The 23,461-nt window shown below is 54.7% G+C and overlaps 1 protein-coding gene across 2 annotated transcripts in view; it reads right to left on the reverse strand.

The window, feature by feature from the left end:
- The window catches only part of ADGRL1 (adhesion G protein-coupled receptor L1), a 106,670-nt gene extending 105,078 nt beyond the window's left edge, over positions 1–1,592 (reverse strand). For both annotated transcript variants that reach the window (XM_074979638.1, XM_074979639.1), the window contains exon 1: positions 967–1,592. The gene's annotated coding sequence lies outside the window, so the exon portion shown is untranslated. The remainder of the gene's footprint in view (positions 1–966) is intronic.
- Positions 1,593–23,461: the final 21,869 nt, after the last annotated feature.

Genomic DNA, 23,461 nt, shown 5'->3' on the forward strand with positions numbered 1-23,461 from the left:
CGGCGGCCACGGCTCTGCCTCTTCCCCACCCGTCACGGGATCCCTTCCCCACTCACACCGCCGGGGGGTGGGCTCCGAACCCAACCCGCCCCCCCCCGTGGAAGAGCAGCAGGATCGGGGCCCTCCCGCGCCCCAAAAGGCAAAGGCGCCCCGGTGCCAGGCCGGCACGGTGGGTGGGGAGGATAAAGGGGCGCCCCCACCCCATTATAAAGGGCGGCCCATTCAGCGCTGGCCCCAGGGCGGGGTGCTCGGCGCAGCTCTCCCCCACCCCTCCCTGATTAGCCATTCCGCCCGCATCCGACCATCTTGGAAGGCTACAGCTGAGAAAATGTGCCCCCTCTCCCCGCCCGAAGCCCGTTATATAAAGGCACGTATGGGGGGGTCAATCCCGTGTCAAAGCTGTTCTGGGTCTGATCCCCCCCTGCCCCCCGCAGCGAGCCGGGACCGAGTCCCCCAGAGCTGGAAGAATTTTTCTTGCCCTCCCCCTCCAGAGATTACGGTACCCGGGGGTAAGTGGCCCCCCCCACACACACCAGAAAATACTGCAGTAGAAGCGGATCGCGGGGTGCCGGGCAGGTGTCTTTGTCTGCTGCACCCACCGATCAGAGGCAGGGGCGCCCCCTGCCCCCATCTCCCGGGGGGGGGCGAATGCATCCCTTCCTGTGAGTATCGCCCTGCCCCTCCCCGCGGGACTGGCGCAAAACGATCCCCGTCTTGCAAAACAGGAGGGAAAAAACACCAAGCAGACGATGCCCCCCCCCCCGTTCCAGCCTGGGGGGTCCGAGCGCCGGGGTTCTCATCCCCCCCTCCTTCCCCGCCCCCCCTCTCCCAGCGGCTTAGCTCGGAACCCACAGCGAGGGAGGGTCACTGGATCGGGTCTCTCCCGGGGGGGGGCTGTCAGATCTCCCCCACCCCCGCCCCCACCCCACACACATCAGCCGCGAAAGCATCCAGCCAGCCGCTTACCTTCCGCGACCCAGCCTCGGGGCTCCGTGCAGCGGGCTGCTCCATCCAGCGGTGCTACTCCACCACGCCGGCTCCAGACATGTCGCCCCCCCCGCCCCCAGGTGTTACGAAATCGGAGCGAGCGGCGCCCGGGAGAGCGGGGTGCCGGGGCTCGGCTCCAGGCAGGCGCGGATCCGGATCCTCTGCCCTGCAGCGTGCAGCGGCTGGGGGGGGGGTCCTCGGGTGGCGGCCGCTTTTTCCTCCGCTGGATGCGTCTCTGGTGGCTCCCTTCCCCCCACAACACAGCGCAGGGAGGGGGAGTAAAATAGTCCAAGCCGCCCCCCCTCCGATCTCGCCCCCCAAAAAAGCCGGTCTCAGGAAGTCTCGGCCGGGCGCCCAGCCCGCTCCGGCGCCGCCCGGGGCTCGCTCCGGCTCGCAACACGCGTGACAGGCGCCCCGGGCATAGCGGCGAGCCGGCGTGCAAGCGAAATCAGCTCCGCCAGCCCTGCCCGCGGCGGAGAGGGGGCGGGCTGGGGGGCACCCCGCAATCTGCGGAGCGCGGGGGGGAGCGCTTCGGGGGCGTTTCTCCGCAACCTTCCTCCGGGGCCCGCCGGCTGCGGGGCCTGGCAGGCGGGCAGCCGCGCGGGGCTCCCCCACGGTCCCCCCCACCCGCAGCGGGGGTGCGGGTAGCTCAGCCCCCTCGCTGGCCCCGCAGCCGGCGCGATGGGCGCATCATGGGGCTGGAGGCAACGGGGCGGGAAGGCAGGTCCCGGGCTGCGGGAAGGTCACGCCCCGGGCGCGGACGCACGATGAGAGGCGAGCGCCCTTCTGCCTCCCCGCCGTCCTCCGGCCAGACGGCTGCGGAGCGCCCCGCAGCACGGCTCCGTGCGGGCCCCGGGCAGCAATGAAGAGCCAGGGGCTTCATTCAGCGCTAGGGCTCGGCGAGAGGGGAGGGAGGAAAAGCCGGAGTGGAGTTCCAGAGGCGAGGAGTGGACGGGAGGAACACACCTGGGGAGAGGGAAAAACTGGGGTGGATTACGAGGGGGATAAAGGCGGGAACACCTGGGGGGGGCTGAATAGCTGGGGTGGATTGGACGGGAGGGAAGGGGCGCACCTGGGGATAAAGGGAAGGAGGGAAAACGAGGACTGGATTCCTGTCTGTCGTGGGAGAGAGGAGCAATATACATGGTGGGGAGGGAGGGCGGGGGAAGCACACGAACCGAACCGGGTATCGGCCATAGACAAGGGATATGTAGAATACACCTGGAGCAGGTAAAGGGCAAAACCCGCGCTGGATTCCTAAACATGGGGGTAGACGTGCGCTTGGGGAGAAGGCAGGTCCCAGCCTGGATTCCCAGCCCTGGAGATCTACTGCACAGACACCTGCGGGAACCACGGACGAGACAAAACCTGGACCGGATCCGACCTGCTGGAGTGTATGCAGCAGATACCCCTCAGTAGCAGGCAGGAGTTGATAAAACCTGATCGGGATTTTACAACGTGGGAATAGATAGGAAAACTACACCTGATCTGCTGTGAAAAGGAGTCAAAACCAGGACTGGATTCCTCCATTATGGAATAGACCCTGCACAGTCAGAGGACTGGCAGATGGCAGAAAGCAAACCCAGGCCTGGATTCCAGGAAATTGGACTCCACAGGAGCCAGAAGAAAGAATTAAGGCTAATCCAGTCCTGGGTGACCCCATAGACATATGGCAGGGCAGATGTTCCAGAAGAAAGGCTAAACTGCACATGTATGTGGCTGACTGGAAGGAAAACCTGGTCCAGATTCCAGGAGAAGAGGATTCAAGGAGGTGTAGGAAGAGTGATTATTACAGCTGGGGTTAACCACAAACTCCTGCTAAACTGAGAAGTAATTTCCTATGTTACCTTGTTCTTCTGTTTTCTATGCCTTAGGCCCATCAATTTGTAATAAGGATACAGAACACCAAGCAATGCTGTTTGATCCAGCATCATAAGGTGGCATTTTATTACTCAATGAAATCCACTGAGAAGGAATCCATTAAGATATAAGAAAAGCTATCAGAAACCAGAGCCGTCTAAAGACATCCTCTACCAGATCCAGTCAGCCAGAGGAAAGTTTAGTTTCCCAGGCAACCTGATTATTGCAAATAGTTTGGCCGAGCCATAGAAAAGTGATCAACAAGATACCTTATCCAAACAGGCACAGGCCGCTACGCTGCAGCAGAGGAGGCTGAGTCAGAGGAAAGCGACAGGAGCAGAGGCGAATGTAACAGGTCTCACACACCAGTAGTGTTCTGGCGTCACCCACTGGCCCGCGCTCTGCGTTTGCACACTATGGGGCACAGGCTCTCACACAGGAGTTGGACATTCAAGCCCCTGGCAATGCTGTGGCTGGATCAGCACTTGCATCTCTGCCTTAGAAGCCAATGTGAAGTGTAAATATTTAAAGGTGAACCTTGATCACTGTCAGATAAAAAGTGAATCTACTAACTTCATCACTGAGGTGGAAAGAATCCTGGTGTACACATAGGGGGGCATTCGGAGGCCCAAAGAGCAGTTTTGTGTTTCATCCATTGTTCTTTTCTGTTGTCGGTGAAGCACCTGTGGTGTAGGCCTTAGCCCAAGCTCTCAAATTTGAGATGGAAAATTACTGAACAGTTAACAAGTCTGCCCTCCTGTTCCACTTCCTTAGTACCCTCTAATATTTAGGGGGTTTTGTGGGCACAGCTGAGAGAACCTACCCTGGGCAAACCAGGCCACTTACAGCCAGGACTGGAGTTTCCTTCTTAATATTGCAAACCAAGCCAGCCACACAAGTGCTTCTGCCAGTCCTTCTGGCCAGCCCGAAGTTACACAAGCAAATCCCACAGTTTCTCCAGCTGTTCCTAATGCCCAAACCAGTAACCCTCCTTTCTCAGGCGAAAGGGTATGAAAACCTATTTTACCAAATCCACACAGATTCTTCCAGCCCCCAAGGGGACCAGCCACATTCCCAGGCCAATATTATTTACTTAGACCTTATTCAAAGCAGCACGCTGGGCCAGTCCTTTCAAATCTAAAATCTAAAGGTTTATTAAGAAAGACGGACTAGGGGGAGAGAGAGGAAAAATGTTGAAGTGGTTAAATTACATACATCAATCAAAGCTACTGATGCAGGCCACAGCCAATGGTACAAGCTGCTATCATGGAGGTCTCTGAAAACACATCCTCTGAGGGATGGATCCCAAGCCCATGCAGGCTTAGGTCATGAGGATGGCCACTGCCTGGGTCATCTTTATAGTCTTGCCATATAGAGGGAAGCTCTCTGCTCCTAGGCCCGCACTGAGTGGAGGATCACCTGATCGGGTTACCTGTTGGGACATTCTGCCATTGGCCGCACTGTTAGTCAAATATATAAGATGTGGGTTTGAAGTCTGAGGCTCTGTTCCTTTGCTCAGCCCATGTAACCTGACTGGGAGGTGACCACCAGCACTAAAACATTTCTAATACAGCTATAGAGCCCAGATAGACAAGTAGCATAAACAGATTCAGCGAATCCCCAGCTCTCATTAGACACCTCACTTGGCCCATCTGGCACCAGATTTGGTGCAAACTCAATATAGTAGTTACAGAAACAGTTTTCATATTTATTGTAAGAATCCAGTAACTTCACACCCTCAGTTTAAGCTTCCTTAGTTCTCACTTGGTAACAAAGGCACTGAGCCAGCGCACCCTCACCCGGTAAACAACTAGGGTATAAAAATAGCAGGAGGGCTCAAAAATGAGAAGTCTCACCAGGGACCCAGACCTTGGGGGTGCCTGGATCTCCCCCAGCTGGAGCCACATCCACTGCGGCCCCCGAAGCGAGGCCAGTGGGGATGGAACTTCCTGCAGAGGGACGTAAACGTGCCAAAAGCCCTACAACTCCAAACGGTTTTGTCTTGTACGTGATCACTAACCCATTATTCTGGAATAGCAATAACTTAGTGAGGTTAATAAAGCAACCCTAATCCCTGCAGACTCTGCGTCGAAGCGAATCCAGGACCCTGTGAGCTTGCACAACTGAGTCAAATGACTTTATGCGGCTGCATAATGAGTTCCTCAGCCAGGACAGCCCCTTCCAAGAGTGGGGAGAGAACCTGTAACCCCAAACGGGACTCATCCACAGACAGCCAGGTGAGTTGGTGGGAAAAAAAAGCACAGAGTTGGCCAAGCAATTCCATTTCAGGGGGGCCCAGGGGAAGTAACCTGTGGCCAACGGTTACTGTCTGGGACTTAATCAGCAGCCACCCAAGATGGTCAAGGACTCCTACACCAACCGGGAATTTCTTTGTGACACTACTAGTCTTTTAGACACAACGTTGCAAGAAGCCACAAAGGAGGTGACTCCTATTCTGTCCGAGAAGGGACACAACTCATGCCTTGGATGGACATTTCAGAGCTCCACTAAGGCCATATTCTGCTCAGTTCACAGCAACTAGTCCAGGGCCCGATTTACACTAGAGAACAAAGTTGATCCCAGATAAGCAATTCTAGCCACACTCATCTCAGGATCAGCTTTGTTCCTTGGTGTAGACTGGGGATCTTTGGGCTTGTGCCGATGTCCCTTACTCCATGCTTCAGCGTAGTGTACCAGGGTCAAGAGCCAAGCCCAGAGAGATCAATTCCCGGAAGATCAATTGTGGCGTGCCAACACCCCCACCTGGTAAGTATAGACGTACCCCAAGAAGAGGAACTAGACACACTGCCAGAAATGGACACCGTACCCTGTTCAGATCAGCAGATTGCTTTCTGAAGCCAAAACACCTGGACCAGAGGTCCTGTGAGTGGAACCATCACTCTTTGGCCAGAGACACTGCCTTCAGCTGGGTAGCAACTGAAGTCTTGTCACTGACAAGCATCCTGTTAACTCTGTCTTTTAAAATTCTATCTATGAAATCTGTGGAGTCACCCCAACAGTACTCTGTTTCCATCAAAGATGGCCAAATAATGGCTTTTTGTTTAGCCAGCAATTCCAGCTGAAACAAAATCCTTTTGAGTCAAACCCACAACTGATTTGTTCTAAAATTTTCCACAAATTATCTCTCTGTTACAAAAAGAAGAAAAAAAAATTAAAAAGGGCACCAGATTCTGGGATGTACTAACAAGACAGCTGTGAGCAAGACAAGAGAAGACATTCTGCAGCTCGATGCTGTGCTGATTTGGCCTCAACTGTCCGGTTCTGGATGCCACATTTCAGGAAAAATGTGGACAAATTAAAGAAGGTTCAGAGAAGAGCTACAAAAATGATTAAAGGTCTAGAGAACATCAGCTATGAGGGAAGATTGAAAGAACTGGGCTTGTTTACTTTGGAGAAAAGAAGAGTGAGAGGAGACACAATAACAGTTTTAAGCACCTAGACAGTTGTTACAAAGAGGAGGGAGAAAACCTCTGAGGACAGGACAAGCTGCAATGGGTTCAAATTGCAGTAAGGGAGGCATAGGCTGGACTTCAGGAAAAATTTCTGAACTGTCAGGATGGGTGAACCCTGGAATAAATTGCCTAGAGAGGTTGATGAATCTCCATCATCACAGATTTTTAAGAGCAGGTTAGATGCACACCTGCCAAGGATGGTCTAGATCTCAGACCCCTGTAAACTGTGTAGCTTGAGTGGGCTGTACAGCTGCCTATTCAGTGCTGGACAGGTGCTCCATGAAGCTGAGTGGGAAGTACCGTCCCACTCCCAGCCCCTGTCATGAATGAGTGTAGGGAAGGGATTAATCTCCTGACGTAACCTGAACCCCAGGTAAGCCAATGGGAGGGAAGTAGCTTTGTTTAAACTGAGAACAATTGCAGCTTTCGGGGCTTTCTTTTCAGTGGCCCAGCAGAGAGGAAGACAAGGGGGAGGTGTCTCCCTGGCATTCAGAAATATATGGACTGTCGCAAAATCAGCACTAGAGGTGTAAATAAAAGGGAAATGTAGAGTTAGAGGCCATCAGGTTCTGGTTCTTTTGAATTTGGTTGGACTAGCTCCTCTGTTCTTGTCTTTTGTATTGTTCTTTGACTTGATTTTTCTCCCCTGTAAATTTTAAGCTGAATCCCAGAGAAATACAACCCCTGATTTTACTTCCTCTCATTTGGTGAATAAATCACTGGTTTTTAAGCAAGCAATCAGATACGTGGCCCTGAGAAGGGGGGTGTGTGTGCGCGCGTGTGTGTGTGTGCTTTCAGACACACAGCTAGCAAGGTACAGCTTGCTGGTCTCAAGTCCTCTGTGGAGGGGAGAGTGGGGTTGCAGTCTTACCCACAGGGGGCATTCCCCAGTGCACCTGTCTGGGTTATAGGGGTCTCCAAGGACTGGAGTGGTGGCAGCTACATTCCAGGGATCTGTGACTCTGGAGAAGTTTTCAAGTCATGGCTGTGTATAGGCAAAGTGTTTCTAAGTCTCTTTGGGGCCCCACTCTCTGCACTCAGAGTATCAGCGTGGGGGAGGAGCTCTTACAGCCTCCAACTAGCCCACCCCACAACCGGCTGGGGCAGCTGGGCTCCAGCCCAGACCCTACCACAGGCAGTATGGCTGTGACCCGGCTCCTGCACAGCAGCTTGGCCTGATCTTGCCATGGGGGCGGGGGGGCTGGCCCAGGCTCGGATGCTGCCACAAGGAGGGAAGGAGCTCGGTCCCCACCTGCCCCAGTGACCTGGCCCTGGCCCCAGCTCTGCAGCAGGTTCCAGTGGCCTAACCCCCAGCTGGCTGTGGCACCCTGCCCCGGCCCCCATCCAGTCCTATCCCCTATCTGGCTGCTGCATCCCAGCTCCAGCTCCCACATCGCCCTGGCTCCCATCCTGCCCCTTGGCGTTCCCCCATGCCCAGGTGCTGCTGCAAGGAGAGAGAGCTCTTTCCTTCCCCACAACCCTTTCCTGCACCCAGCCCCACCTGTATGTATCCCCAGCTGAAGCCCTCCAACCCTGCAACCCAATACTCATCTGCTTCCTGCCCCAGAGCCTGCACCCTCAGCCAGAGCCCTTCAGCCTTGTGCCCCAGGCCAGAGCCTCCTCCCCGGCTTCAAACCCCACGGCCCCACCACCCCCACATTGACTGTATTGCAGACACCGACATGAAGGGGACGCCTGGCACGGCCCTTCCAGGGTGGTGCACGTAACAAGAGTCATTCCGCTCATTTTTAGGGGGCGGTATTGGAGGGAAGGCCGGTCCAGCTCGGCGGTGGTTTGCACAGGGTGGTCCACCATGGCCTGGGGGCTCCCCCCTCCCTGCAGCGGGGCCCTTGTGGTCATCCAGCCCTGCGCCCCCTCCCCACTGGGGTGCCAGCGCCAGCTTCCGGCTGCTGCGGGGGAGGGGCGGGGCTCTTGGCTGCGTCAACCTCGAGCCGGGCGAAGCAGCTGCGTGTGCTGCCCCTGCCCCCACCCCAGCTGGGGGGCTGTCAGTGCAGGAAACTGCTCACCTGGGCTACGTCTACACGTGCACGTGACATCGAAATAGCCTATTTCGATGAATAACGTCTACACGTCCTCCAGGGCTGGCAACGTCGACGTTGGGCAGCACCACATCGAAATAGGCGCTGCGAGGGAACGTCTACACGCCAAAGTAGCACACATCGAAATAAGGGTGCCAGGAACAGCTGCAGACAAGGTCACAGGGTGGACTCAGCAGCAAGCTGCTCCCTTAAAGGGCCCCTCCCAGACACAGTTGCACTAAACAGCACAAGATCCACAGAGCCGACAACTGGTTGCAGACCCTGTGCCTGCAGCATGGATCTCCAGCTGCCGCAGCAGCAGCCAGAAGCCCTGGGCTAAGGGCTGCTGCACACGGTGACCATAGAGCCCCGCAGGGGCTGGAGAGAGAGAGAGCGTCTCTCAACCCCTCAGCTGATGGCCGCCATGGCGGACCCCGCTATTTCAATGTTGTGGGACGCGGATCGTCTACATGTGCCCTACTTCGACATTCAACTTCGAAGTAGGGTGCTATTCCTATCCCCTCATGGGGTTAGCGACTTTGACGTCTCGCCGCCTAACGTCGATTTCAACTTCGAAATAGCGCCCAACACATGTAGCCATGACGGGCGCTATTTCGAAGTTGGTACCGCTACTTCGAAGTAGTGTGCACGTGTAGACGCGGCCCTGGAGGCTTTCCTCAGTGCTCCCATTGGCTGGAGTCATGGGGAGGGCGGTGCCTGGGGCTGACAGGGAGTGTGGAACCAGGTAAGCACCCCCCATCCCCCTCCTGCTCAGACCGTCACGCCCCCCACCTCCCACCCAGATCCCCCACCCCAACCCCCTCCTGCACCCCACCTCCCACCCAGATCCCCCTACACCCAGCCTGTTCCTGCACCCCACCTCCCACCCAGATTCCCCCACCCCCAGTGTGTTCCTGCACCCCACCTCCCACCCAGATCGCCCACCCCAACCCCCTCCTGTACCCTACCTCCCACCCAGATTCCCCACCCCAACCCCCTCCTGCACCCCACCTCCCACCCAGATCCCCCTACACCCAGCCTGTTCCTGCACCCCACCTCCCACCCAGATTCCCCCACCCCCAGTCTGTTCCTGCACCCCACCTCCCACCCAGATCCCCCACCCCCAGTGTGTTACTGCACCCCACCTCCCACCCAGATCCCCCTACACCCAGCCTGTTCCTGCACCCCACCTCCCACCCAGATCCCCCTCCCCAACCCCCTCCTGTACCCCACCTCCCACCCAGATCCCCCTATACCCAGCCTGTTCCTGCACCCCACCTCCCACCCAGATCCCCCTACACCCAGCCCCCTCCTGCACACTGAACCCTTAATTTTTGTCTCCACCCCAGAGCCTAGGTGCACCCACCAAATCAACTAGCTTGGGGACCCCAAGAGTTAATCTGGCCCTGAACTTCAATCCTCCCTCCCGCAGGGGCCATATCAGATCCCCCACCCCAACCCCCTCCTGTACCCTACCTCTCACCCAGATCCCCCTACACCCAGCCTGTTCCTGCACCCCACCCAGATCCCCCACCCCAACCCCCTCCTGCACCCCACCTCTCACCCACATCCCCCACCCCAACCCCCCCTGCACCCCACCTTCCACCCACATCCCCCACCCCCAGCCTGTTCCTGCACCCCACCTCCCACCCAGATGCCCCACCCCAACCCCCTTCTGCACCCCACCTCCCACCCAGATCCCCCACCCCCAGCCTGTCCCTGCACCCCACCTCCCACCCAGACCCCCCATCACCAGCCTGTCCCTATGCCCCACCTCTTGCGCAGACCCCCAGACCCCCATCCTGCTCTCCAGAAGCCCCCTCCTGCACACTGAACCCTTAATTTTTGTCTCCACCCCAGAGCCTAGGTGCACCCACCAAATCAACTAGCTTGGGGACCCCAAGAGTTAATCTGGCCCTGAACTTCAATCCTCCCTCCCCCAAGGGCCATATCAGTGAGGGCTGGTATTTTTTAACCTTTTGCAGATCAGTGGCCCCCAACCCAAAAGTTTCCCTACCCCTGCCATAAATAATGGCAATGTCAAAACCTTTTGTTTTGGACAGAAATTAATATGCTGCATTAATATGATACGTGCAGGAAGGTCTAAATACGCACCCCCCCCTTATGTCAGAGCTGCGTATTTTCATTTTGCTGCTCCAGTACCCTACTATGAATAATTTAGTATTTAAGGTATTTAGAGATAAGTGAAGGCATTTTGCCCCCATGGGTGGTGCTCCATGGAAAGGTTTATGTTGAGCAAGGCGGGCCGCAGGTCAAAAACTTTGAGAATGACTGAGCTTGACCGGTGGCTCCCAACCTTTTCAGGAACCTGGCACACTTCAATGAGACAAATAATTCCACGGCACGCCTGCTTTTTTCGGCTGAATCGATTGCTCACAGACATCACATTTACGTACCTTTACTATGGTTGCAGTCTTACTAGAATCAGAGACGTCGCTGAGTTAGTCTGCGTCTTTGAGAACAACAAGAAGTCCTGTGGCACCTTATAGACTAACAGATATTTTGGAGCACAAGCTTTCATGAGCAAAGACCCACTTCATCAAATGCATGAGTGGGGGTGGGTTCACAGGGGCATTTAAAGAGTGGTGTCCCAGTAAAAGGGAGGGCCAGAGCTGACAAGGTCTATTCAGCAAGGTGGAAATGGCCCATTACCAACAGTATGTATCAAAAGAGGAAAAAACAAGTCAAATCAAACAGGGGGATCAGACCCATTGTCAGAGTCTAATGGGGAGATATTAACACCCAGGGCAGAGAAGCTGCCTTTGTAAGGAGCCAGCCACTCCCGGTCTCTGTTTAATCCTCGGTCAATGGAGTCAAATTTGCAAATAAATTGCAGCTCAGAGATTTCTCTCCCCGCCTGATTTTTTAAAATTCTTTGCTTCGGGACTGCCCCTCTTAAATCTGCCACTGAGTGACCTGCTACAGTCCTGACTAGACAGTCCAAAGTATCCAAAACATCCCACGAAAGCTCACCTAATAAGTTATTTTGTTAGTCTTTAAAGCACTACTTGGCTGCTTTTTTGTGCCAAACTATCTGTTAGTCTCCAAGGTGCCCCAGGACTTCTTGTTGTTCTCAAAGCTACAGACTAACATGGCTCCCTCTCTGGTACTTGTTCAATGAGACAAAGAATTCCACGGCACGCCTGCTTTTTTCAACTGAATCGCTCACTCGCAGCCATCACATTTACGTACCTTTACTATGGTTACGGTCTTACTAGAATCAGAGACGTCGCTGAGTTAGTCTGTGTCTTCGAGAACGACAAGAAGTCCTGGGGCACCTTAGAGACTAACAGATATGTTGGAGCAGAAGATTTCATGGGCAAAGACCCACTTCGTCAGCTGCATCTTACCAGAGAGGTTTGCTGCTTGAGCCCCAGCTAGCATGGGGTTATCAATTCCCACCCCCCACGTTAGCTCTGCAAAGAGCCACAGCGAGGGGAAGTTGACAGCCTTTTAGGGCACACTTGGAGGTCCCCACGACACGTCAGTGTGCCCCAGCACACTGGTTGCAAACCACTGGTCTAGACGGTGCTCGGTCCTGCCATGAGTGCGGAGGGCTGGGCCAGGTGGCCTCTCGAGCTTCCTTCCAGTTCTCTCAGTCTATGATTCATTTCCAGGCAAATCGAAATGGTTCATTCCGATGAAACCGGACCGTTTCATTTACATTCCAACTTTTTGTGAATGGATTGGGTTGGTTTTATTACAGCCAGGGAACTTTGTCGAGAAAAGTCGTTTTGAGCCGAATCGAAAGATATCCTTTAGGCCAGCGTTTCTTAAACTTTTTGCGACCACGGAACACCGAATAGGAAGATTTTTATGTGGCATACCTATGAAAATTTTCTTCAAAAAATTATTCAGAACCACCTCCGCCCCCGAAAAAAGCAGCAACATACAGAGCAAAACGAAAATAAAGTAATTTAATCAGGTATCATAGCAATTAAGAAGTAACCTTGTATCTGGTTTTAATAAGAGAAAATCATAGAATCATAGAATCCTAGGCCTGGAAGGGACCTCAGGAGGTCATCTCATCCAGGTCCCTGCTTCAGGCAGGATCAACCCCAACTAAGTCATCCCAACCAGGACCTTGTCAAGCCAGGACTTAAAAACCTCAAGGGATGGAGATTCCACCACCTCTCCAGGCAACGCATTCCAGTGCTTCACCACCCTCCTGGCAAAGTAGTTTTTCCTAATATCCAACCTGCACCTCTCCCTCTGTAACTTCAGACTATTGTGCCTTGTTCTGCCATCTGTCACCACTGAGAACAGCCTCTCTCCGTCCTCTTTAAAGCCCCCCTTCAGGAAGCTGAAGGCTGCTATCAAATCCCCCCCTCACACTTCTGTTCTGCAAACTAAATAAACTCATATCTGTCAGCCTCTCCTCATAGGTCATGTGCTCCAGCCCCTTAATCATTTTTGTTGCCCTCCGCTGAACCTGCTCCAGCAAATATACACCATCAGTGCATTTTTCCAATGCCTGCAGCACACCTGTGAGTTGTTCATGGAACACCAGTGTGCCATGGCATACAGGTTAACAAACACTCATTGAGACAATGGTGACACAAAACACTGGTGGGGGAGGGTGGGTGTTCAAACCACTCTGAAGCAGCAGGAACACCCGTTACTTCTTTCTGCGAAGAAATCCGAGCACCAGACAGCTCCTGAGAAAAACCAAGCTTCAGCTCAGCCCAACTGTGCTATGAGGCCTCTCTCATATGGATATAAGATCTGGGTAGTTCAAGCCAGCTAAGCGCCTTCAAAGGGAAGTGTGGGAATGTGCAGGTCTAACAGAGAGCCTCAGGAAAGCAGTGAGGAACCAGGTCTAGTAACCATAACGCTCTCCTGACTCCAGCCGGCAGCAGGGGAAGGGGGATCAGCTGTCTCCTGACAGAAAGCCCTTGACACCAAGCAGTCGGGGCAGATTGTGAGAACTGCTTAGAACTTCCAAGATCTTTAGAGCCAGGGAGGAGCAGGAGGTGCGACTTCACGGAACATTTTGCTGACGCCGAAGCGCAGCCCATCTTGCCAGCTCCAACTGAAACACAGCGAAACAACTCTTATTCATGTGTTGTTCCCTTAAGCAGCGACTTGGTTATGTTAAGCTCAAGGCTTGCAGCGTCACACCTGAGCGACAGCTGTCTGACTGCAGGCTGTGCGCTTGTCCGGCACTCACCTGTGGCGAGAAGTTACACTAACAGAGATCTCTGAGGCTGGAGAAACTCATCACACTTGTGGCCAGTCTACCATAGAAATAATTCAGGGATGCAGCCCTGAGGGCTTCTCTCTGCGGTTTTTGTCCTGGAAAAAAAGCCTGGTTTGTCCACACTGCAAAGCTCGTTATTCCGGAATAACGCGGCATTTAACTCGCCATAGTGACACCACCAAAACGAACGCCTTTCGCCGACCCCCCCTGCCCGTTCAATTTCGAAATTGACGCGGTGTGTGCGAAGCAGAGGTAATTACAACTCATTTGGCCTGCAGGGAGGCATCCCATCACCGCTCGCAATTGGGCTCGCCAGAGGGAACACTCTGTTTCGAACGGCTCTTGCCGGGTGAATAGGTAACCTGCACACCTCGGTGTGGTTCACTGGCCCACGCAGGGGCACCTAGACCACGTTGCCGAGAAAGACGGAGTCTCCTCTGCATCATCAGCTGAGCAGGCCCTGGCTTTTCACTCACGCTGCAGAGGCGCCTGCCCTAAGCTCCGGAGGTCCCTGGTTCCAGTTTGCCAGTGGGCAGCTGCAAAAGCTCCTTTCAGAAATAACTTACAGTAAACCCTCAAAGATCACGATTTTGAGTTACTCTGAACTCGGCACAACTCCAAATCCGGATCCCCCGGCTCCAGCTCAACCCGCCATCCTGGTTCAAACTTCCCCCAGCCCTGCTCACCCCCACCTCCCTGCATGGCTGCTGCTCAATCCCTGCAGGTGACTGCAGCTCCAGCTGACCCCTCCTGCACGCCTCCAGCTCGGCTGCAGCCCTAACCCACCCCAGGCTTAACCCCCCTGCTCCCCCTCCCCACAGCCCCAACCTGCCACCGGGCTTAACCTTCCCCAGCTGCCCACCCCCAGCCCAGGACTTACCTCTCCAAAGGAGCTCCAGGTTCTCCTGCTGCTTTCCCAGCTGCAGAACGTGCGTTCCACCGGGGAAAAAGCCGCCCCGACTTATGCAAAATTCGAGTTACGAGAGGCTGCACGGGAACACAACCCTCCTGTAACTCGAGGGATTGCTGTACTTTGAAGTGAGACCATTGAAATAAGCTATTTCTGCAAAACTACAGTGTAGCCATAGCCTGAGAGGCCCCTGAATGGCATGTTATAACGCCAGAACCTGCAACGTGTACCAGCCTGAGCTAAGTCTATTTGTAACCGGAAACTGGGCTTCCCTACAGCAAAGGTTATTTGCAGAACACCCGGAGTTCTTCTAAGAGCTCGGTTTGGAGGTTTAGATTTTGGTAGAAAGGAATTGAATTGTAAAGGAAAGATTTTAGCACTGCCTGAAATTTTGGTTGGAGTGGCGTAAAAACACGAAGTGCTGGTGAGATTCCAGCAAAATTAGAATTGCTTATGCACTATTACCAGCCTAGCTTTTTGGATTAATGCGCAATAAAAGTGTGTGTGTGCCCAGCTAAATGGCACAACTCGGCGCGAAAGGTCAGCTGGTCACTCCAAAGTGAACTAACCTTTTTGAATCCTTTTGTAACGTGGCTAAATTTCCAAACGCTCCTTTTGACTTGGTCGGTGAGTTGTTAGACTACACTTGGGCAGCACTGGGAGCGTAGCAGCAGAAAAGCTTGACTGGAGGCAGAGTGGGACCTCACACAAAGCTTCATTGGTAAGGAGGGCGGCGCCGGAGCTCGAGCACCATTTTTTTATTTTCAGAACTGATGCAGTAAGCCCAGAGGAGCCGAGCCCAGAGGTGCTGGGGCTCTGAACTGCCAGGCCCAGAGAGGTGCCAGGGATGTGAATGACCAGGCCCTCAAGTGCTGGGATCTGAACTGCTAGGCCCAGAAGCACTGGGGCTGCAAACTGCGCGGCCTAGAGGAGCTAGGCTTTGACCTGCCAGGCTGAGAGGCGCCAGGGCTGAGAATGTCCCACCCCAGGGATGTGGGGACTCAGCCCTGGAAAGCCCCGACACTTGTGAATTCCCCCCAGATCTGTGTTTAAAGAGCTGTAGCTTCATACGGGGGGCACACTAAACTAGAACCAGGGATCGTTGTTATGGTGCCAAGACCTTGAACAAAACAGAACTGAGTTATTAGCTCTTGACAAATGGCAGCTTCCACTGCGGAGCTCAGTTTGGATATTGTGAACTCCTGGCAGCTCAGCATCGCCCTGTGGCTTCTGCGATTTCTGATCTGCTTCCCCTGCGCCTTGGGCGAGAAAAGCTCAAAAAAGCCGTGGCCATGAGTCCGCTCAGCTCTCGCGCTAAGGCAGACAGAGCCCCCAACAGAGGTAAATGGCGTGAGTGGACCCATGTGCGCTCATCTCCACCGGCCGTGCATTGCTAGCCGAGAGGAGGTGAAGCAGCAGCGCTTCTGGGGCCCAGCTGTCAGTAGGTCCTGGGTGAAAGGAAGCCAGTGCGCCTCTGTGCAGAGCTGCAGGAGGAGAGGGGGCTCCCAGAGAGGCAAAGGGGCTGGCTGGGGAGCACCCCCCCCACTGGTCCAGGACTGTCTGAGCCCCTCCAGCGCTGTTAGGGAGGCTGAAGCCGCTAACATTCTCCAGTCTGCTTGTTCGTCCCTCGGTCAGAGTCGGGGAGTGAGAAGAAAGCCCCAGGCCCACTTGCTTCTCCTCCTGGCAGCTGGGGGCAGAGGGGTGAATGACCCAGGCTGTGCGCTTGCCTCTCGCTCCCTGACAGAAGGGGAAAGCAGGTGTGACCCACAGGCCGACTCAAACCCGGCCCCTCTGGAGCTCCGTGCAGGAGCCTCCACAGCTTGGGCTAGAAGGCGGCTGGCGCCCAGCTAAGGCTGCAGAGGAGACATGTTCTTTCTCTGTGCCAGTGGTGCAGGTGCCGCTACCTGCGACAGCGACACCCCCCCCGGTGTGTGGGTTACACAAGCGACACTTGGCGTTCATAGGCATCATGGGGGCTTCTGCCCCCTCCCTCCTTAAAGGGCCCCCTTCCCCGCCAAGCTGCCCATGCACTCACAACCCTGTCCTGAGCCCCTCTTCACACCCTGACCCAGAACCCCCCTATAGCCCCTGCCCTGACTCCTGCATCCTCACTTCTCCACCCCCCGCCCTGAGCTCCCTGCACTCCACCCCACACTTACGTTTATCCCAGATACTGTCACACCACATCCCCACAACCCCCTTCCCTGAGCCCCACCCCTGGGAGTGGTACAACAGTAACTCTACAGAATTCAAGTTACTTGCACCCCAGCGTATGGCTGGGAGTGCTTTACAAAGGTGGTCAGTATCCTTATCTCCATTTTACAGGTGGGAAAACTGAGGCACAGGGCCAGAACAATTGGCCCCAGGAAGAGAGGAGACTAGAACACTGGTCTTTTGAGTTACACTAAAGTGCTTGGTGCCTGAGCTCAATGGGTGCTCTTAGAGCTAGACCATCTTTTGTTTTGTATTGGTGCAGCACCTAGCACAGCGTGACCTAGGACTCCAAGGTGTTACCCTTATACATCTAATAAATGTGCCCTGCCTAACACCATGAAGTCTTGGTCTGTAATCCACCTAATAAATACTATCAGCCCCTAGCAGCCTGGCGTCCCCATCTGTTACTGAAACTTTCAGGTGCTATTACAATACAAATTTAGGATTCTCCTGAGGCAGCGGCGATGTTATTGTTCGAGTGCCTTCAAACGCCACGTGTCTGCTGTCCAGGTTTCCCGTGCATACGGTAGCATTGGAACAACCACGGCACAGTACACAAGCAGCTTTGTCTTGGGATAGCTGTCCCAGTTCCCGAAGACCCTTTGCCTCAGGCGGGTGAAATCAGGGCTTGCAGGGTTCAGATGACGCTGGATTTCTGCACTAATGTCGACTTTAGGGGAAAGATGACTTCCAAGGTTCGGGAAATGGTCCACACTTGCCAGCAGTCCTCCGCTGACTTCAGTAGAAAGTGCCTGAGGTGGAGAGCGGTAATCCACGAGGGTGCGGTACAGCTGGAGAGGTCCCGCCTTAGCGCAGATGGGGAGGGGCAAAGAAGGAGAAAAGCACCTCACAAACTGCCCCGCGGCCCTCCAACAGCTACCACCACCTGCCCCCTCTGTGAGAAGACCTGCAGCCCCAGAATCAGGCCCACGAATAGGAGGTGACAGGAAGATGTGCTACTCCTTATCAAGTCACTGCCAAGACAATACAAATCCTCCTTCTCCTCCAGACAACTCCTCTGGACATGGGATGCCAAGGTACAACGGGCACAAAGCCTGCGCTGGATTTTGGGAGAGTGAACTGGAGTTCATACAGCATCAGAAAGCTGTAGACAACGCCAGCAGTGACTAGAGCTGCGCCTGCCAAGTCTTACCTGTGTGAGTCCTGGTTTCAGACATTTCTAACGTTGCCAGATTTCAACCCTCTGGGCTGGAGTTTTCCAAGCCAGGGGGCTGCCTATGGCTGGATTTTTCTGAAAAGTTTCAGCTAAATTGGTTGACCCATTTCCAAGAACAAGGTTGTTTTGCCCTAATTAAGATAATGCTGTGACTGGTTCGTTGAGAAGGTCTCCCGCCTCCCGGGCTTAGGAGCAAGAATTGCAAGACTGGCAGGGAAATCATCCTGATTTGTATTGTAATAGCCAGGGAGGTGCCTTTTGCCTTCCCTGGGAATATCCGCCCAAAGGTGGCCAAGGTAGGAGTGTCTGAAAGTCCCCATTTGCACATGCTCAGTAGAAACATGTTAGGGTTTGGCTGCTAAATCTGTCAGCTCTGAGCATGCTCCATGGCTGCACAGCTCCTAGGCCTGACCTGGAGGGGGCTGAGATGTAGGGATGCGGGGCAGATAAGGGGCCCAGGGAGGGTGAAGGAGGATGGAAATCTGGCTTAAGAAGGGATTAGAGACAGAGGAGGGGAGGGGAGAGAGCAGAGGGCTGGGGGAGGATAGAAGCAGAGGGCGTGCATGGACATAGAGGTAGGAGAGGCAGAGTGGTAATAGGTAGGCGTATCATGGGGAATTTGGGGGTGAGCTGCTGCTGGTGTGGAGAGAACCAGGGGAAGAGATGGAGTAGGAGCTGGAGCTGGGAAGCAAGAGTCTGTAACCAATAGGACCCTCTTCCCCAAGAACTGGGATGTGAACCCAGGAGTCCTGAGTCTCAGCATTCCCCCACTGCTGCTTGGCACACAGCTGTGAAATCCCTTGGCACAGCCTGTGGCTGAGCTCCGTCTGGTGGCAGGTCTTTGCAGTTTGCAGTGATGAGAAAAGCCCAAGAGGACATTAATAACTCTGTCATCAGAGCTGGGTTTGTACAGTGATGGCAAATAGAGCTTAGGCCACCTACAGAATGAAGATAAAAAGATATCTGGAATGGCTGATCACCAGTGAGCCCTGCCCATCACGTGGAAGAAAAATAGAAGGGGCCCAGTGAAAGTGTCTCATAATGTACATGCACCAGGAGGCAGAGTTAAGGTTACCCAGGCAGCCTTAACTGGCATTTCCCAACGTTGGAGCCCTTGATTTTTGCCACATCAAAATCCTTCTAACATGGTGTTTTGGGGTTGTTGGTGGGGTTTTTTTAACATATTAAGGTGGAAAAGTCAAAAATCTATAACCTCTACCCTCCGGATTCACAGGCTTTCAGCAGGAACGGACCATGAGACCATGTATCCCTTCAGCTAAGGGATCAATTCTGTTTACTTGCAGTGGTAGGTAGTCATCCTCTTGCAGGCAGCAGATATTCACTGAGGACAGAGCTCTATGTGCTCCTAACATAGGTCAAGAGAACCAGGAGCAGGAGGAGACAGGGAAAAAGAGATGTTTTCAGATCAGAGATGGCAGCTGAGAGGCCGGAGCTGTAGACAGACTAGAAACTCTTGAGCTGGTGTTGGAAAATGAGGTGCTGGTTGAATCAAGATTTGGAAGCTCAGGCAGCTGGAGCCCCCAGTGCAGGGGAGCAGGGGACGGAGGTGGGACCTCAGGTTGCAATGTTTCGCACTGCACAGCTAAGACTGGGCCGCACAGCTCCCCACGTTGGATTCTGTAGACAAGACTCAGGGATGAACTTCCAGAAGCTGATTCCCGCAGAGTGAAGCTGAGGTCATGAGAAACAAGCCCTGGCTCTTCAGATAGAGACAAGCGCTCCCAGTCTGAGGAGGCATCTTTGGAAATCCATCCTCCCTGGGATGTAACGTTAGGTTATTACAAAGTGATGCTGCTTATATTTATTTTCCCAGACTCTACAAAACCCTCTGGTTGTTTTCACTGTGGCATGTTGCACTTAAATGCCCAACACGTATATGGGAGAAAAATCCGCCCTTGGTTCAGAAAGCAGCGAGGCCACCTAGCCTGGTGGAAAGGGATGCAGGAAAGCTGGGTGTTATGCTTGGGTCCACACTGCTTGGTGGCCTGAGGCTTGTCTCTTTCCCACCCTGTGCCTCAGTTTTCTCATCTGTAAAACGGGGATAAGGATCCTGGCTTCCTCTGTCCAGCACCTTGAGCTCCACTGATGGAAAGAAGTAAGGAAGGCATGCGAAGGCTCCTACTGCCCCCCACACCGAGTCCTCCAGCAAAACCAGGATGCAGCTGCTCTTTCTACTGTTAATAACACCTGGGCTGGGCGAGGGGAGACATTTCCTGTCTGAGAGGACTTCTAAAACCAAGGGCAGACATTCATTTTATTTCTTCACTGTCTCGTGCTTTTAAAGGGGCAGCGCATCAGCTCCGTTGACACATGCAGTTCACACGACCACAAAGCTGCCTGCACACATCTTAGCCAATGTGGCAGAACAAGGAGGTGGTGAACAGATGAGAGAAGAAGGTGATCAGGGCTGTTAAGAGGAGGGGAAGGGATACAGAGCTGCAGAAGAAGGATGTGGTCGGGGGTTTTCTGGTCGCCCTGAATGATGCAACAATGGCGAATTAACTTGAAAGGCTGAAGATTCAGAACTGGTTTGGGGAGATACTTTTGGTCTCAGCTGGGGCTCACCCCCACGAGATGGCCAGGAGGAGGGGTGTGGCTTGCAGGGCTAGGGGCCCACAGTCCCACCAGAGCTCTCTGGGTGTGGGAAGACTAAGACTAACAACTTGCTTATGGCAGAAATGTTCCTGGACTGCAGCTCACAAAAGCTTAAACCACAATTAACCCATAAGGAGCCACCAGACCCCTTGTGCTTTTTGCTGAACGTGGCTACCTGGGAAACCACTGATGGGAATGAAATTGCAGCAACGGCCATATGTGTGATTAGCCAAAAAATGACCTCCCAGGGCTGGTAGTGGATATTCCACCTCAGGGAGGCTTTTTGAAAGCTCTGGCTGTGTTTGACAGCACCTGTGTAACTGCCCCTAGGCAGGCTTGAACCTGGGACCTTGAGAGCTTAAGGCAGGCGCTTCTACAGCGTGAGATAAAAGCCAACAGACTCTTAGCTAAGGCCATAGAGGCAGTTCAATCTGGCTCTCTACAGCCGTGTCTACACATGCACGCTACTTCGAAGTAGCGGCACTAACTTCGAAATAGCGCCCGTCACGGCTACACACGCCGGGCGCTATTTCGAAGTTAACTTCGACGTTAGGCGGCGAGACGTCGAAGTTGCTAACCCCATGAGGGGATAGGAATAGCGCCCTACTTCGACGTTCAGCGTCGAAGTAGGGACCGTGTAGTCATTGCGCGTCCCGCAACTTCGAAATAGCGGGGTCCGCCATGGCGGCCATCAGCTGAGGGGTTGAGAGACGCTCTCTCTTGAGCCCCTGAGGGGCTCTATGGTCACCGTGGGCAGCAGCCCTTAGCCCAGGGCTTCTGGCTGCTGCTGCGGCAGCTGGGGATCCATGCTGCAGGCACAGGGTCTGCAACCAGTTGTCGGCTCTGTGGATCTTGTGTTGTTTAGTGCAACTGTGTCTGGGAGGGGCCCTTTAAGGGAGCGGCTTGCTGTTGAGTCCGCCCTGTGACCCTGTCTGCAGCTGTGCCTGGCACCCTTATTTCGATGTGTGCTACTTTGGCGTGTAGACGTTCCCTCGCAGCGCCTATTTCAATGTGGTGCCGCGCAACGTCGAAGTTGAACATCGACGTTGCCAGCCCTGGAGGACGTGTAGACGTTACTCATCGAAATAGCCTATTTCGATGTAGGCTTCACGTGTAGACATAGCCTATAAGTGATCTAAATGCTACTGCATGGACCCGGTAGCCACCCCAGGTCTGTGGGTTCCGTAAGGGCTGTTGACTGCTCCAGGCCTGGCTTGGATGCTCCCAGGATCGCGTCTGGCCTTGGGCTCTAAGACTGATTTTAAACACTTGATGGAACTTTCACTGCAGTTCCCTTCCCCCATGGCCAGGCCAGGGCAGGGCAGCCATCCTCCCCAGCCCAGCACAGCTGGGGGAAACTGAGGCACAGAGTGGCTAAATGACTGCTTCAAGATCGTGCAGGAAGAAATGGAGAACTAGCTGGTGCTCTTGCCACTGGGGACGCCTCCCTCACACCAGAGAAGCAGGAAACTCCTAGTGCATTTGCCCTCACCGCAGCACCGGCGGCCCCTGTTCTCACCCCAGCGGGCAGATTCGGCGGGTTGTAGGTTTCCCGGCTGGAGGGGCTGCTAGCTCATCTAATCCAGGGGCCTTCAAACTCACAGCCTGAGACCAGCTCTGGCCCAAGCAGCTGCACGATCTGGCCCGCATGCTGCTGCCGGCACAGATCCCAGCCGGCCTGGGCGGGGGTGTACATCCCCTTCCCCCAGGTCCAGCCCCTTCCCGCCCCTGGTCTGCCCTCCCCCCATTGCACCCCTTCTTTCAGCCCCCCCTCCCCCGAGGGACACGGCCTAAGGGATTGCTGGGGGTCCGGCACCAGGCAGCAGGCCCCGGGGGCTGTGAGGAAGCAGAGCAATACAGCAGCCTCTGCTCCGTCGCCCTCTCCCAGGCCGCTCACGGCAGCGGCAGAACGAAGCGCGCCCAAGCCCCAGCGCTGGCTCGCTTGGGAGCTGGGGGGGAAGCGGAGCTGGTTGCTGGGTAGCTCGAGTTCCAGCTGCTGTGGTGAGTGCCGTGGGGCCGACCTCTGCTGCTGGCCCCAGCCCGCCCCAGGCCCCGCAGGCTGACTGAGTGTGGGGGACCATCCCGGCCATAAGACCCTCTGCACCCACCTGCCCGGGCCCGGGGGGGTGCTGGCCGTGGCACACAGCGAGCAGCAGAAACTGCTGCCAGTGGTGGCCTTGTGAGAGCCGGGGGAGGTGTTAAATTGCTCCTGGGTGGCAGGGGAGGCTGGGGGTTGCACAGCATAGACATGGGAGGGAAGTATGGAGATACCCCTGCAGACCCCTGCCAGAGAAGGGCAGCCCTGGAGCTGCTGAGTGGGTTTGAGGACTGGCCCTGATCCTAAGGTAAACTGAGTCTGTGACCCCTACTCTAATCTCACACACACACACACACACACACAGGTAACCTCTCGCAGTCCCTTCCAGTCCTAGTATTCTATGATTCTATTTTCACGTACACACATGTGTGTCTAGCACAGGCCAGAGACAGACCCTGGTCCTCAGAGGGGAGCCCAGGGGCTTGTGTGTGGCTACCCCACCTCTCAGCAGGGCAGTCCCTCTGGGTCTGGAGGCCTGATGGGACAGAGAAGCCGCCGCCTCCCTGGTGGTCATACCAAGGGTTAATCGCCCTCCCTGTGAAAATCCGACCCTTTATTCCCAGTGCCAAAGAGCCTGTCTTAAGCTTCCCGCCCTCAGTTCTCATTCTGCCGCTCTCTGCTAGACTCAAGAGCCCTTTAGCGCCAGGTATTCTGGCCCCTGCAGGTACTTAGTGGCTGTAATCAAGTCACTGCTCCAGCTTCCTTCTGCTCAGCTAAACGGTTTCTCACCCGCAGGCCTGTTTGCCAGCCCGGGGGCCTAGTTAATGCCTCTTTTCTGTTCCCTCCCCTGTTTTGCAACAGCCTTTTAAAAATGCAGGCCCCAGACCTGCCCACAGAGCTCCAGTCTTGCTCTGCCGTCCGCAGAA

Source organism: Carettochelys insculpta, chromosome 29 (genome assembly GCF_033958435.1).
Source record: "Carettochelys insculpta isolate YL-2023 chromosome 29, ASM3395843v1, whole genome shotgun sequence".
Taxonomy (NCBI): domain Eukaryota; kingdom Metazoa; phylum Chordata; order Testudines; family Carettochelyidae; genus Carettochelys; species Carettochelys insculpta.